Source organism: Rhincodon typus, chromosome 20 (assembly GCF_021869965.1).
Source record: "Rhincodon typus isolate 14 chromosome 20, sRhiTyp1.1, whole genome shotgun sequence".
In the NCBI taxonomy this organism is placed as follows: Eukaryota; Metazoa; Chordata; class Chondrichthyes; order Orectolobiformes; family Rhincodontidae; genus Rhincodon; species Rhincodon typus.
Window position 1 is genome coordinate 20458911 of NC_063351.1, and position 13629 is coordinate 20472539.

Below are 13629 nucleotides of genomic sequence, written 5' to 3' on the forward strand. Positions count from 1 at the left end.
GATTCACAACCCTCTGAGAGAAGAAATTATTCTTCACCTCGAGCTTAAATGTACGAACCCCTTATTCTGAGGGAAGGTGGGGCTTGTTGTCAATGACTGCCATCTTGGCCTCCACCAGAGGGCGTAGCAGAGCAGAGTGGACATCGTTAAGATGTAGTGTCGGGGTTCAGGGAACAGGGAGGATATTTGAAGGGAAAGTTCAAAGTGACGGGTCTCCACATTGGGGGGTGATGGGTAAAAATCTGTTGTTGGTGTTGTGTGAGGTATAAAGGGGACATGCAGACCCTGGGGAGTGGATGGAGCCCAGTGTTGATGGTATCCACTATGAGCTGTGTTCTCTGCCATCACTTGCCATCGTATAGATGTGAGATGTCACTGGAATCAGGATGGGACAGTGCCCAGTCTGGGTGGAGTTATTGTCAGTTTATGCAGGATCCACATCTGCTGAATGCGAGGACATTGAAGTGGCAAAAACGTGAAGCATTTGTTTGCAAACTGCAGCTACAGTTAATATGAATGAATGAATGATTTATTGTCACATATATCTAGGGAGAAACGGTGAAAAATGCTCTGTCACCATAATCCAGCGCCATTTTGAGGTACAAAACAAAAGGAAGTACTTAAATAGAGTTGATCTTCATCGGCAGGGGTACCAGATCTTTGCAAGGTCCCGGATCTAGGCCTGCCACAGCCAGGAGACCCCAATCCACCATTGCTGCAGCTGATGCCTCACCAGCAATTCCAAGAGTCCATGTGTTGGGCCTATGAAACCAGGAGTCTCTGCTTTGGTCACTGCCGACATGCTCCAGCCTCCCTGTCACATCAGGAATGTGAAGAAAAGAAGAAGGAAAAGAGAAAAGATGATAAAGGGAGAGAGAGAGAGAAAAAGAGAATGCAGCCAGCCTGGAGCAGACGGAACTGCCGTGCCAGTGCCTCCATCCTGAATGGCTGGGCTCGCTCTCTCCTCCACGCTGCAGGGTTCATTCTATCCTGTTGCCGCTGCTGCTGCACATTTTCAGGAGGCAAGACCCACTCTCACCCTCCCTCTGACACTGAGAGTCTCCTGTATCATGTGTCATATTGGAATCAGATGGTGTGTTTGGGAGCAGGACATGGCACAAGGGGATAAGGACAACTGTTCACGTGGATGTTACAAACCAGGAATCTCCCCCTGACACTGAGAGGCTCCTGTATCACACGCCATATTGGAATCAGATGCTATCATTTCTTCATCCAATTTCAACGCGCGCACAGTGAACATGCTTCGGCATCAAACGCTGGTCAACGGCAGATTACACCATGCCATTGGAGCTTGCAATTCAAATACTGTCATCTCAGTGATGCAGGAATTAGTAGAAATAACCTGAAAGGAGGCGAATGCTGGCCAAATGTGTTTCATCATTTCCAAAGGGCATTGTGGGATGAGGGGAACGTTGTTGCATTATATGTCATGCAAGTATGACAATGGGCTCTCCTGAATTCAATAACTTTCATGGTTGATGTAACTCTGAGATGGGAAGGGGGTCAGAGTTTGGGGGCATTCACTTTTTGATGTAATATGTTGGTTACTCACCGGACATGAAACCTTCACCAAGTTTGTTGCACATGCTGTGACCAGCGCTGTGCTGCAGCAGACAATAGGATTTCTGAAGATGTGGTTATGATGCCTGAAGCATTCTCATGCTGTCTGGTATAGTTCAGATAGACTGCATTACACCACCTTGGCATGCCATGTTGAGCGCAACTGAAGCAGGCAGTAAGGCGGTTGTGACACATGCTGAAGAACTGGGGGAACAGGAGCAGTCTTCTGAGGAGGAAGACGAGGATATTGAGGAGGAGAAAACTCTCCTTGTGCAGGACTGAGCTCAGCTGTTTTGTGCACTAAAAGGTAGGCAGGACTTCGAATATTGGGGGATTCACTTACCCCAATATTATTTGGGATAATCATAGGATAAAGGGTTTAGAGGGGGCAGATTTCTTGAAACGTTTACAAGAGAGCTCTGTATGTCAATATGTCAATGGTCCTGTAAGGGGCAGTGCAGAGCTGGATTTAATTCTGGGGAATGAAGCCAGACAAGAGTTCAAGGTGACAGCGGGGAACATTTTAGTGATAGCAACCTCAACACTGAAGGTTTTAAGTTTGTTATGGAAAAGTAGAAAAATTATCTGCAAAAAAAAACAGTTTGTGACTGGGGGAAGGCAGATTGCATTAAAATAGGCAGGATCTGGCAAAAATAGACTGGGAACAGTTACTTGAGGGTAAATCTACAGCAGAATAGTGGTAGGTATTCGAAACCTAGGGAGTACAGGCCCAACATGTTCCATTTTGGTTGAAATGTAGGAGTAACAAGCCCAGAAAACCCTGAATGTCTAGGAATATTCAGGACTGAATAAAAAGGAAAAGAGAGATGTGTAACAGGTCCAAAGGAACCAAAACAACGGATGCCCTAGAGGAGTAGAGGTAGTGCAAGGGGATGCTCAAGAAAACAATTAGGAGAACAAAGAGGGGCTATGAGAAAACACTGATAGGCAAAATTAGGGAGAATCCCAAGATATTCTACAAGTACATCAAGGGGAAGAGAATAACCAGGGAAAGAGTAGGGCTTATTAAGGACCAAGGGACGATCTATGCATGAAGCCAGAGGACATTACTAGAATGTTTAATGAGTAATTCACTTCTGTCTTTATCCAGGAGAAGGAGGATGCAAGTGCAGAATTTGAGAAGACACACTGTGAAGTTCTTGAGCAAATTGATATGGGGTGAGGAGTTCTTGGAGGTTTTGATGGATTTAAAAGTGGATAAATCCCCAGGCCCGGATGAGTTGAATCCCTGGCTGTTGTGAGAGGTGATGGAGGAAATTACAAGAGCCCTGACCCAAGTTTTTAAATCATCTCTAACCACAGGGGAGGTGCCAGAGGGCTGGAGGACAACTAATGTAGTTCCATTTTTCAAGAAGGGTGGTGGACAGACCAATGAGTCTAACATCAGTCTTATGGAAACTATTAGAGAAAATAGTGAAGGAGAAAATTAATGTCAGTTTAGAGAGACAAAGTTTGATCATGGATAGTCAGCATGGCTTTGTGAGAGGGAGGTCATGCCTAATAAATTGGTGGAATTTTTCAAGGAGGTAACCACGTGTTTGGATGAGGGTAGGGCATTTTATGTGAATTTCTGTAAGACCTTTGCTAAGCCCCACATGGGAAACTGATAAAGAAGGTAAAAGCTCATCGGATCCAGGGTAACTTGACAAGATGGATACCAAATTAGCTTAGCGACAGGAGACTGAAGGTGGTGGTAGAAGGCTGTTTGTTTGACCTGAACTTGGTGCATACCACAGGGATTAATGCTGGGTCCCTTATTCTTTGTGATATTCTAAAATGATGTAGATAAGAATGTGGGAGGGATGATAAATAAGTTTGCGAATCACACAAAGATAGGCATGTGGTTGACAGGAGGAAGATGTGAGGTTACAGGAGGATATAAATAGGTTGGTCAGATTGGCAGAACAATAGCTGATGGAATTTACCCCTGATAAATGTGAGGTGCTGCACTTTGGATGAAGGAACAAGACAAGGGAATACCCAATGAACTGCAAAACACTAGGAAGCACAGAGGAACAGAAGAATCTTGGGTTGCTTGCCCACAAATCCCTGAATGTGGCAGGGCAGGTTAATTGGGTAGTTAAGAAGGCATAGATTATAAGAGAAGGGAGGTCATGTTGGAGCTGTACAAAACTTTGGTTAAGCCACAGGTGGAGTACTGTGTGCAGTTCTGGTCTCCACACTATAGGAAGGATGTGAGTGCATTGGAGGGGGTGGAGGGGGGGGGTTGCAAAGAAGCTTGACCAGGATGTTTCCTGGATAGGATGAATCATTTCAGCTATGAAAAGAGTCTGGATAAGCTTAGGTTATTTTCTTTGGAATAGAAAGGCTGAGTGGGAGAGCCGGACAGGGGTGTGTAAAATTACCGACAAGGTGTATATAAAGCAGCTGTTCCCCTTAGTTGAAGGGTCACTAACAAGGGGGCATAATTTTAAAGAGGAAGGTTTAGAGGGGTTATGAGGAAAATTTTTTTCACTCAGAGGCTGATGGGTATCTGGAATGCACTACTGGGAGGGCAATTGAAGTGGGAAACCTTACAATCTTTAAAAAAATACTTGGATGATCAATTGATGTGTCATAACATTCAAGGCTATGAGCCTAGTGCAGAAAAGCAGAACTATTGTAGGTAGTAGTATATCTTTGGCGGTGCAAACCTGTTAAGTCAAAGGGCCACTTCTGTATGGTATGATTATATGATGGTATGGTTGTAATTTGAAGACTCTTTAATAAAAAGGCTCTTGCTTTCTCAATGCTTTTAATATTACGAAGTTAAATTCAAACCCCAGGCATGTACTCTGAATTTAGTTCCAGGTTTCCAAAACTGATCTTTCCATGAGATGGTCAGTTGGCAGAAAGTTTAACTCATGAGTAATCTGGTTTTGTGTGTTTCTTATTGGAAAACTTTGAGGAAGCTGAAAAGAAATCAATAATACAACCCAACTTCAAAAAGTTCCTAAAAGAATCTGGTTGATCCTACAACTTGCCAATTCAGAAACAGAACATTTTGCAAAATTTATTTCCATAACAAAGAAAAAGATTAGACTTTTTACAGAGTGTTTGGACTGGATTTTCAAAGTCAGATTGGGATAATTTTCAGGTCTTTACCCTGTACCACAACTGCATTCCTCATGCAGCGCTATTTTGAATGTAAATGCACTGACTAGCTGGTAGCAACAGCTCCTAAAATAACTTCACAAAGACTAGTGTCCCATCACCAAGTCACCCTTTATTTACACATGCATTGACACTGACCCAGCTAGCTCAGAGCCGGTTCCTAGAGTGAACAGAAGCCCTGACACTCCTGTTTATATCTGTCAGCCAGATTGGACCAGGTTTACAGACTCAGTCAGGGAACTCATATTCTATGAGATCCACCTGGCTGACATTGCTCCAATCACCACAGCAGCCACAATGGGGTCTGCTGCTGCCTTGCCAGAGAGAGCAGGCAGTATGCAGACTTCCAGCCAGTAATGTTAATGTCCAAAAAGTGCCAATACGACCAAATGAGAAGAATGCGCAGAATCCAGTAATATACGATTCCCGGCGTCCCAGTACCGCTCACCACAAAGAAATCTTTAATTTAATCCTACATCAAAACTGACAACTGTGCACTAATATGCACTAGACTGCTCACATTCAATGAATTCACCATTATAAATTACATTCTTCCCTTAGTAGGGCTGTTGTGGTACAGTGACAGTGTCATTATCTCTGAGGTAGATGGCCTGGGTTCATGTCCCACCCACATTGGAAGTGTGACACCACACATTTGAAGAGGTTGTTTAATTTTCATTCTCACGCCACTAACAACTCTTCAAGGACCTTAATGCACCCTTAATAAGAAACAATTATATCCCCCACCACCATCCCTTTGAAAGTTGAAGCATATCCTACAGCTCTTGGGATCCAGAGAGACCTTCTATGATTCTTAAAGCACATCTATACTTGTTCCTGACCCTTCTGGCATTTGAAATTCGAGATGTTTAACTCTGAAAGCAGCCCTGTTTAATATTCAGACTTTATATTGATTCCCCTTTCAGATTGGTTAACTAAGACTAAATAAGATTTGATGGTATTTAACCTTGAAGGGTTTTATACCAGCACTCAGCCATAAATTTCATTGACTCATTCAAGCACAGAAAAGGAGAATTCCTGGGATAGTCCTGAAACATTTCTGGAATTGTAGATGAGGGAATGACATTAATAAAGCAGCTAAAGATCTGAATCTCGAATATTACTCTGAGGAACTCCTGCAGCACTACCTGAGGTTTAGGAAAATGTCTTCCAACAACTACAGATATTGTCCTTCATATTAGTTATGACACCAGCTACGGACATCTTTTAGGAACAGATGAGCATGATTGGGTGATTCTGGGTAGTTAATTGGTAGATCCTGACTGATCAAAACCTTAACTTCAGCTATCCACCTTGATTTGCAAACTTTTACCCCACTTAAGAAAACATTATTGATACCGGTTTTGGAATTTTCAATTAATCTAACTTCAACAAAATTTTGCTAATTATTTCACTTTCATTTAGACTTCTTGGTACCATATTTGATCGAGTGATGTCAGTATGACAAGCATAATTTTTGGCAATGCAGATGAAATTACTGCTTAACATTATAAATCTTACTCTACTTCCTTACAATGAATTTGTCTACCGATACTATATCTTATTTTCTTGCAGCAAAAATGTGAAAATGTGTGCTTAGCAATTTTTTTTCCTTTGATGGAACAGTATTCTCTTAAATTCTTGGTCACAAAGGATCACTCTGCTTCAAGGCCCATCTCTGTAAAAGAGAATAAATATTTTCATTAAGTAAACAAATAAAAATTACTTCTGTAACATAGAACCTCATATAGTAGAATATTACAGCAGAGAACTTGATGATTCAGCCCACCAAACTGCTTTGATATTCTTTTTCCCTCCTTACCTCTCCTTTTTCAAGTTCGATTTAACTATTGATGCAATCTAAGTTTAACACACAAATATTTAATATCAAATTTTAATTAGTTTGTTGAAATAACAGAGGCCAGAGGCCAGGTCCCATTAGCAAGTCATTCTTTATTTACTTGTGCACAGTACATTGGCTGTAGCCAACCAGCTCAGAGTCAGTCCTCAAGCGAGGAGATTCTAATCTCCTGGTTATATTTGTTAGTCAGGGCTTTCTTGATTGCCCCAGGTTAACAACCCCAGTCAAGAACCTCATATTCAACAAGGTCCACCAGGTTCCAATCCCTGCAATGGTTCAGTGATCCCATTAAAAAATAGCTAAATCATTTCTCCATTTTGGGACCAAGGTTCAAATCCCACCATGGCAGATGGTGGAATTTGAATTTAATAGTAATAATAATAAATCTAGAATTAAGAGTTTAATGATGACTATGAATCCATTGCCGATTGCCGTGAAAACCCACCTCGTTCACTAATATCCTTTAGGGAAAGAAACTGTCATCCTCACCTGGTCTGGCCGACACGCGACTCCTGACTCACAGCAATGTGGTTGACTCTTACCTGCCCTCTGGGCAATTAGGGATGGACAATAAATGCTGACCTCAACAGAAATGCCCACATCCGTGAGCGAATAAAAAAAATGGGATGAGAAATATTATTATTCGTTATGAATATTTTGCACAAATGATAGGTTTGTTATATATGATTTTATTGGTGATAAAAAGGGCTATCACTTTCCTTGTATCAACTAATTACTGATGCTAATGCAAAATTTGTAGGGAAAATTTACCTCCCCTCTTCTTTTCTTCCTTTCCTCATACACAAATATATAAAAATACAAGTCCAGTCTATACTTAGCCCCATTAAAGTTGCCAAATCAAGTATCCGGCCATATGTCACATTTTTAATTGCATTTTAGCATTAAGGCACCAAAATAGATGATGCAGTTTTGATTAGTGTGTGATGGTAATGATATTTTAATGAAATGATCATAGGCATTTCGTTTTTAATCCACTCCCTGGTGTAAAACAGGTTTGCACTCAAATGAGTTACATTTGGTCATGAGTGAAGAGAATAGATAGGTTGGAAATCAGGGGAATGAATACAAATCATGCTGATGTACTGGTCGAGGTAACTTTTGTTTCAAATACACTATTTGCTCTTCGTATTTAAACTTATACATTTATAAATCATTTAGCAGGCTGTATTAAGTTACTATTCTAATAAGTAGATAATTTTGAGTTTTCACAATAACAATTTTAGTGGGATAGATCCATAAGCAGATCATGCCTGATACAAATCCCGTGAGATACAATTGTGTCAAAATTGAGTAGTAAGACATGAAGATTTTATTATCTAAGACTGGATTTTATTATCTAAGTAAGTGCAATGTGCTATTTGGAAGTTCATTGTGAAGCAACTTCAAATGTATAAATTGATGCGAGTTGCTGTTCAGGCAGAATATAAAATTGGAGATGTGAAGCATTTTCAGGGTAATGTGTTACAGGAGGAGTCCTCACTCCTCTAATTATTTCTATAGTTGATTTAGATCTTCTGGATTTAATCAAACATCAGAAAAAAGCTTTTAATCCTTCATTAAATTAAATTGTACAAAAAGAGAAAAATGTCATTAAAAAAATTTCTCCATGAAAATATTCTTGGAAGTACTTACATAGAAATTACTATATAGATGAGAAAATGGTTCAAGGCAGCAATGCACACGGAAAAGTGCGCATTAGGGGTGATGTACAGTGGCACTGCTGCCTCACAGCACCAGGGATAGTGACTTTATTCCACCCTCGGGTGACTGTGTGGAGTATGCACATTCTCCCCGTGTCTGCCTGGGTTTCTACCGGGTGCTCCGGTTTCTTCTCACAGTCCGAAGATGTGCAAGTTAGGTGGATTGGCCATGGGTAAAGGCAGAGATCGGGAATGGAGATTGGCAGTTATGGGTCAGTGCTGACCTGATGGGCCTAATGGCCTCTATTTGCACTGTAGGGATTCTATGATTCACTGTTGAGCATCACAATTCTGTAGTTTCACACCTCACTGCAGGTATTTAGCTCAAACTATGGATTTGATGCCTCATTGCAGCACTGAGGAACCGTTGCCAGAAGTGTATCTTTTGGCTGAGATGTTAAACTGATGCCTCATCTTTACTCTCAGGTACCACATTTCTGGTGGGGGCATTACTAGTTCCAAGTCTGTATATAGAAAATGTTGTGCCTTTCCGTAGTAAACTAGGGATGCTCGCTTGCCACAAACTAACATCTCTATTAATTGAGCTGAGCTTATAGGACAACTCTGGCTTCAGGAGAGAATGTGGTATATGCCACCAATAAGAAGGCGTTCACTATTTTTAAGACTTTGCCATTCATCTTGTGTAATTGTGAATTCATTGAAGGGATTGGAACTGAATTGTCTTGTTGCTCACCATTAATGAAATTGACAGTTTTTTGGGATCCTGGAAGCAAGACCTTTAGTTCCAAATCTGTGCCATTTTGCCCTTACTTCTCTTGGAAGCTGCTGTTGGTGATATATTACAAAATATTTGTTATAAACTATTGTTTTCAACTCCCGAGGAATTGTGTCGAGTCCCTCACTGCTATTCACTTCTGTATTGACATGAGTCTTCCTTAGTTTTTAGTGTACAAGTTTGGGGGAATGAGAACAGGTGAAGAGAAAAAACATAAATTATGAAATGATAGGAGAGAAATCACCAATTAGGCAAAGTCTAAATATGAAATTGAATCCCAATTGCAATTTTAACTTTTGCCTGGCCAGGAAAGGTGTGAAGACACGTAGGAAGAGAATCTATGGCTGGATAAGGCCTAAACATATGGTTTTTAACTTTACTTGGTACCCTTCACTGAGGACCATAAGGAGTTATGACCCTGTAGGTGCCACAAAGAAATCATAGGACTCCCTTACTATGGGCCTCCTTATTGCTGGTTGTACGGTAGTGTGTATAAGAAAGGCCACAAATGCAGTTGTCATGAAATGTAGTTGAAACAAAGGGCAAACCTGAGGGTTTTGGGAGTAAGGAAGCTTAGTGAGGAGGGAAATGAGAAACCCATTTCATTTCCTAACTTTAACAGCCTCTGTAAGACCAGGAGATGAAAAACTGCACGAGAGGCATCAGAGAGCCAACTGGAGTTAGACTCTGTGCACTAAGAGCTGTGGAAGAAACCTATTGGTAAACAAGTGGTAAATTATTCTATTTTATTCAGCTTAATAAACAGCTTATAAAGTTAATGTATGGAAGATCAGCTCAACCAAATGGAATGTACATCCTGTGATATTAGGAATCATGCATCATAATGCATAACAAAAAACAATATATAATAGTAATGTACATGGGAAATTGTGTTTGACAATCTTATTGGAATGTTATGAGGATGTTACTAACAAAGTTGATAAAGGGGAGTCAGTGGACATTAAAGCGCTTGGAATATTCCAGTATACATTGGGGATTTGCCAACTGGTTAAAAACGGAGAGTAAGAATAAATAGGCCAGTTGCCCATTGGCAGGCTATGAGTAATGGGGTACATCAGAGTCAGTCTCATGCTTCAGCTGTTCACAATATATATCAATGATTTGGACATGGTGACTAAATGTAATATTTCCAGGTTCTCAAAGGCACAAGGCTAGGTGGAAACGTGTTTTGTGAGGAAAAATCAAGGCAGTTTAAAGAGGACTTGGACAGGCTAAGTGAGTGGTCAAGTATATGGCAGATGGAAAGCAATGTGATGTTATCCACTTTGGAGGGACAAGCAAATGTGTGGAGTATTTCTTAAATGATTAGAGATTAGAAAGTGTACTTGTACAAAGCAAACTGGATGTCCATGTCATAAGTCACTGAAAACTAAACACAGTGATACAGGAAACAATTAAGAAAGCTAATATTATGTTAGCCTTTATCACAAGAGGTTTTGAGTATGGAAGTAGGGAAGTCTTTTTTAAATTGTATGGAGCTTTGGTTAGATTACATCCGGAGTACTCTGTGCAATTTCGCCACGCCACAACCACTTCAGGAAGAGTGTAATTGCCATACAGTGAGTGCAATAAAAGTTCACCAGACTTGTTCCGGGGTGCAGGACTATATACTATACTATGAGCAGAGATTTTGCAACTGGACCTATATTCTCTTGACTTCCATGCTCTATCTTCTCAGTGCTGATGACCAGTGTTTTTGGTCCTTTTTGGCCTCCTGCTGACTAGAACTACACTCTGAATGTCTAGTCAGCTTCTGCTTTCTGTTTTTGCAGAAAGACAATTTTGATGAAACCTGGGAGCTAAGATCTCCTGGGCCCCACTCTGTTGTGATCAAGAATAATTGGTGCTTATCTCTCTGAACAGGGGCCCTATTCCCAGTCCAGGTTACAATCTTTCTAACTGCATTTTCCATATTCCCATATCTCGAAACATTTTGGCATTTAGAAGGTCAGTTGGTATTCAACAATTCTATTGATCAAAAGACTTCCACATTGTGAGTTGAATAGAAAATCTAAATATTTCTTGATATTTGGGGAATGTTTAGTATCTTTTGTATTGGTCTCCACGGAAATTGAAGTAAATATATTAAATGTTATTCCTGATACCTAATTATTCATCTCTCAACATCTCTTAAGTATTAGCTATGCATAATGTCATTCTGCTTAATACAACTTGACTGCACCACCTGCAGGTCAATATTATTAGCAGCATCTGTATTGTACAAGTTGCAAATATCCACACAACACTTAAAAACGTCTTTGTTTAATTTGCAGTGACTGACAAAAGGCATGCAAAGAAATCTACGTTCATTCATTCGATGCAGGACAAGACCCACAGACATTGGCTTCCCATTTGGATGCATGAGACAAAGAAACAAACACAAACAAACTTCATTGACAACCTAACATATTATAAAAATGTTCAAATACTAAGCATTTAGGCAGAAGGAATTGAAAGAGGCATTATAAACTTAATTCTATAGATTAAAAGAATGTAAAGGAATTGGTGGACCGGGTGAATTGATTTTTGATTGTAAAGGGACATATTGACAGTGTTGTTAGTAAGGTAATTGGGATCTTGAGTTTTATAAATAGAGGTGTTGAATATAAAGCCACTGAAATTGTGCTAAATCTTTGAAAAGTTCTGTTTGGGCTATAACTGTGTCCCATTTTCATCACCGTATTTTAGGAAGGATGTGAGTCCATGAATGGATACAAAGTGAATGAGCAGAATTGTTGGAATTCTTTCCTCCAAAGGAGTGTGGAAGCTCAATCATTGAAAATGGTTCAAGGCAGAGATCAATAGATTTCTATACACTAACAACATCAAGCAATGTGGGGATAGTGTGGGAAAATTGCATTAAGGTAGATGATCAGTTATAATGTAGAATGGTGGAATAGGCTTGAAGGGCTGAATGATCTACTCCTGCTGCTGCCGCATTCCATATGAAATCTGCTGCCAGCTAACAATCCTGATTATTTATTTCTTTACTTTTCTAATTTTTTTGTTTCCTAAGAATTCGACCTTGAGTATCTGTACCTAGATACCTTTGTACCTAAGATAGTGCTGTAACGTGGTGACTGTAAACTTTTTGCTGTACTCACTTGGGCAAATGTGACAATAAAGCTAATTCAATTCAATTCATTGCAGCACGTATTGGTGGACTCTGAAAGAACCTGTTCATCAAACAACGAGAGCCTTTCTGCCACAGCCAAAACTTTCATGTGCAACCCCATTGCCATTAATGCACAGAGGGCACAAAGTTGGCATGTGTATTTTTCAAAATCAAATTTCACGTGTAAGTATTGCACATGATATTAATTTCACTCTACTCATGTCTGCATCATCATTATTTGTTGAGGCTAGTTTAGTCAGGGAGCTGAATGTAGTGGCACACCTCATGGATGGCACACATTGATGATCACAGGGAGTTAGGTCCATTTCCTTCACTTTGGAAGTAGTAATGTTGGGCAGAATCTTCCCTAGCATTGAATGACGTGGACATTGGCAAGAAAGTTGGGAACCTGCGTGAGATAGCCAATGAGGAATTTCTCAATGTCAAGAGCAAAACATTTTGCTATCTAGTATTGAATTTTGAGACTAGATTGTCACTAATGAGCAGTGAGAGACCCGTTTGCATGCATTTGTATGTATTAACATCCTCATCATTTATGACATCTGCCTCATTTGTATATAGATTCGCATTCTTCCACCTATTAGCTAGAAACTAGAGGTAACACGAAAATCAAAGCAACTACCTGGTGTTGCCTGCTTGCTGTTTGCATCCTCCAGAACTCCAACAGTGACCAACACCTCAGGTTGTGGTCTACAATAAGTGACTGTATATATCTCATTCTGCAGGATCCCAGTTCCCCGTTGGCAAAGTGGGTTGCCAATTACCATCTGTCCGACATGTCCAGGGTGAATAAAATGAACTGTGCAGGGGCAGTTACAAATTGTCAGCACTTGACTGAGTGCACAGCAGGGCATTAAATGTGGCGCTGGTGCCAGGAATCCCAAAAGGTCCTGGTAGTGGCCAATACTTCCACCTGTTATCGGTGGGAGAGTAAAAGAAACAAAGCACTATAGTGCATGGTGCCTACACGATGAGGTGAGTTTAGAATGTTAACAGGAGAAAATGTGCCAGGGCTCGCAGAATGAAACCTTCCATGAAACTTGCCAGAAATGACATATAGCTAATTTCTGGTAAGATTCAGCCAACAAGTATTTTTGTTCACTCTTTATTAAAAGTTCATATTAGTGTCTTGGGTTGTACTTGCTATTCTGTGGGACAATCTATTGCTACACTTGTAAGATCAGCTGATCTTTTCGCTAATGAATTGTAAAGGACATTAGTCAAGATCACACTTCATAAGATTAATTGAACTGCTATAGACTGAGTAAAGTGATAGAAGTTGTCATCAACAGCGCTATGAAGCTGCACTTGCTTCGTGATAACTTGCTCACTTGTGCCCAGTTTGGGTTCTGCCAGGGCCACTGAGCTCTTAAATTCATTGCAGCCTTGGTCCAAACATGGACAAAAGATCTAAATCCCAGAGCTGAGGGGAGAATGA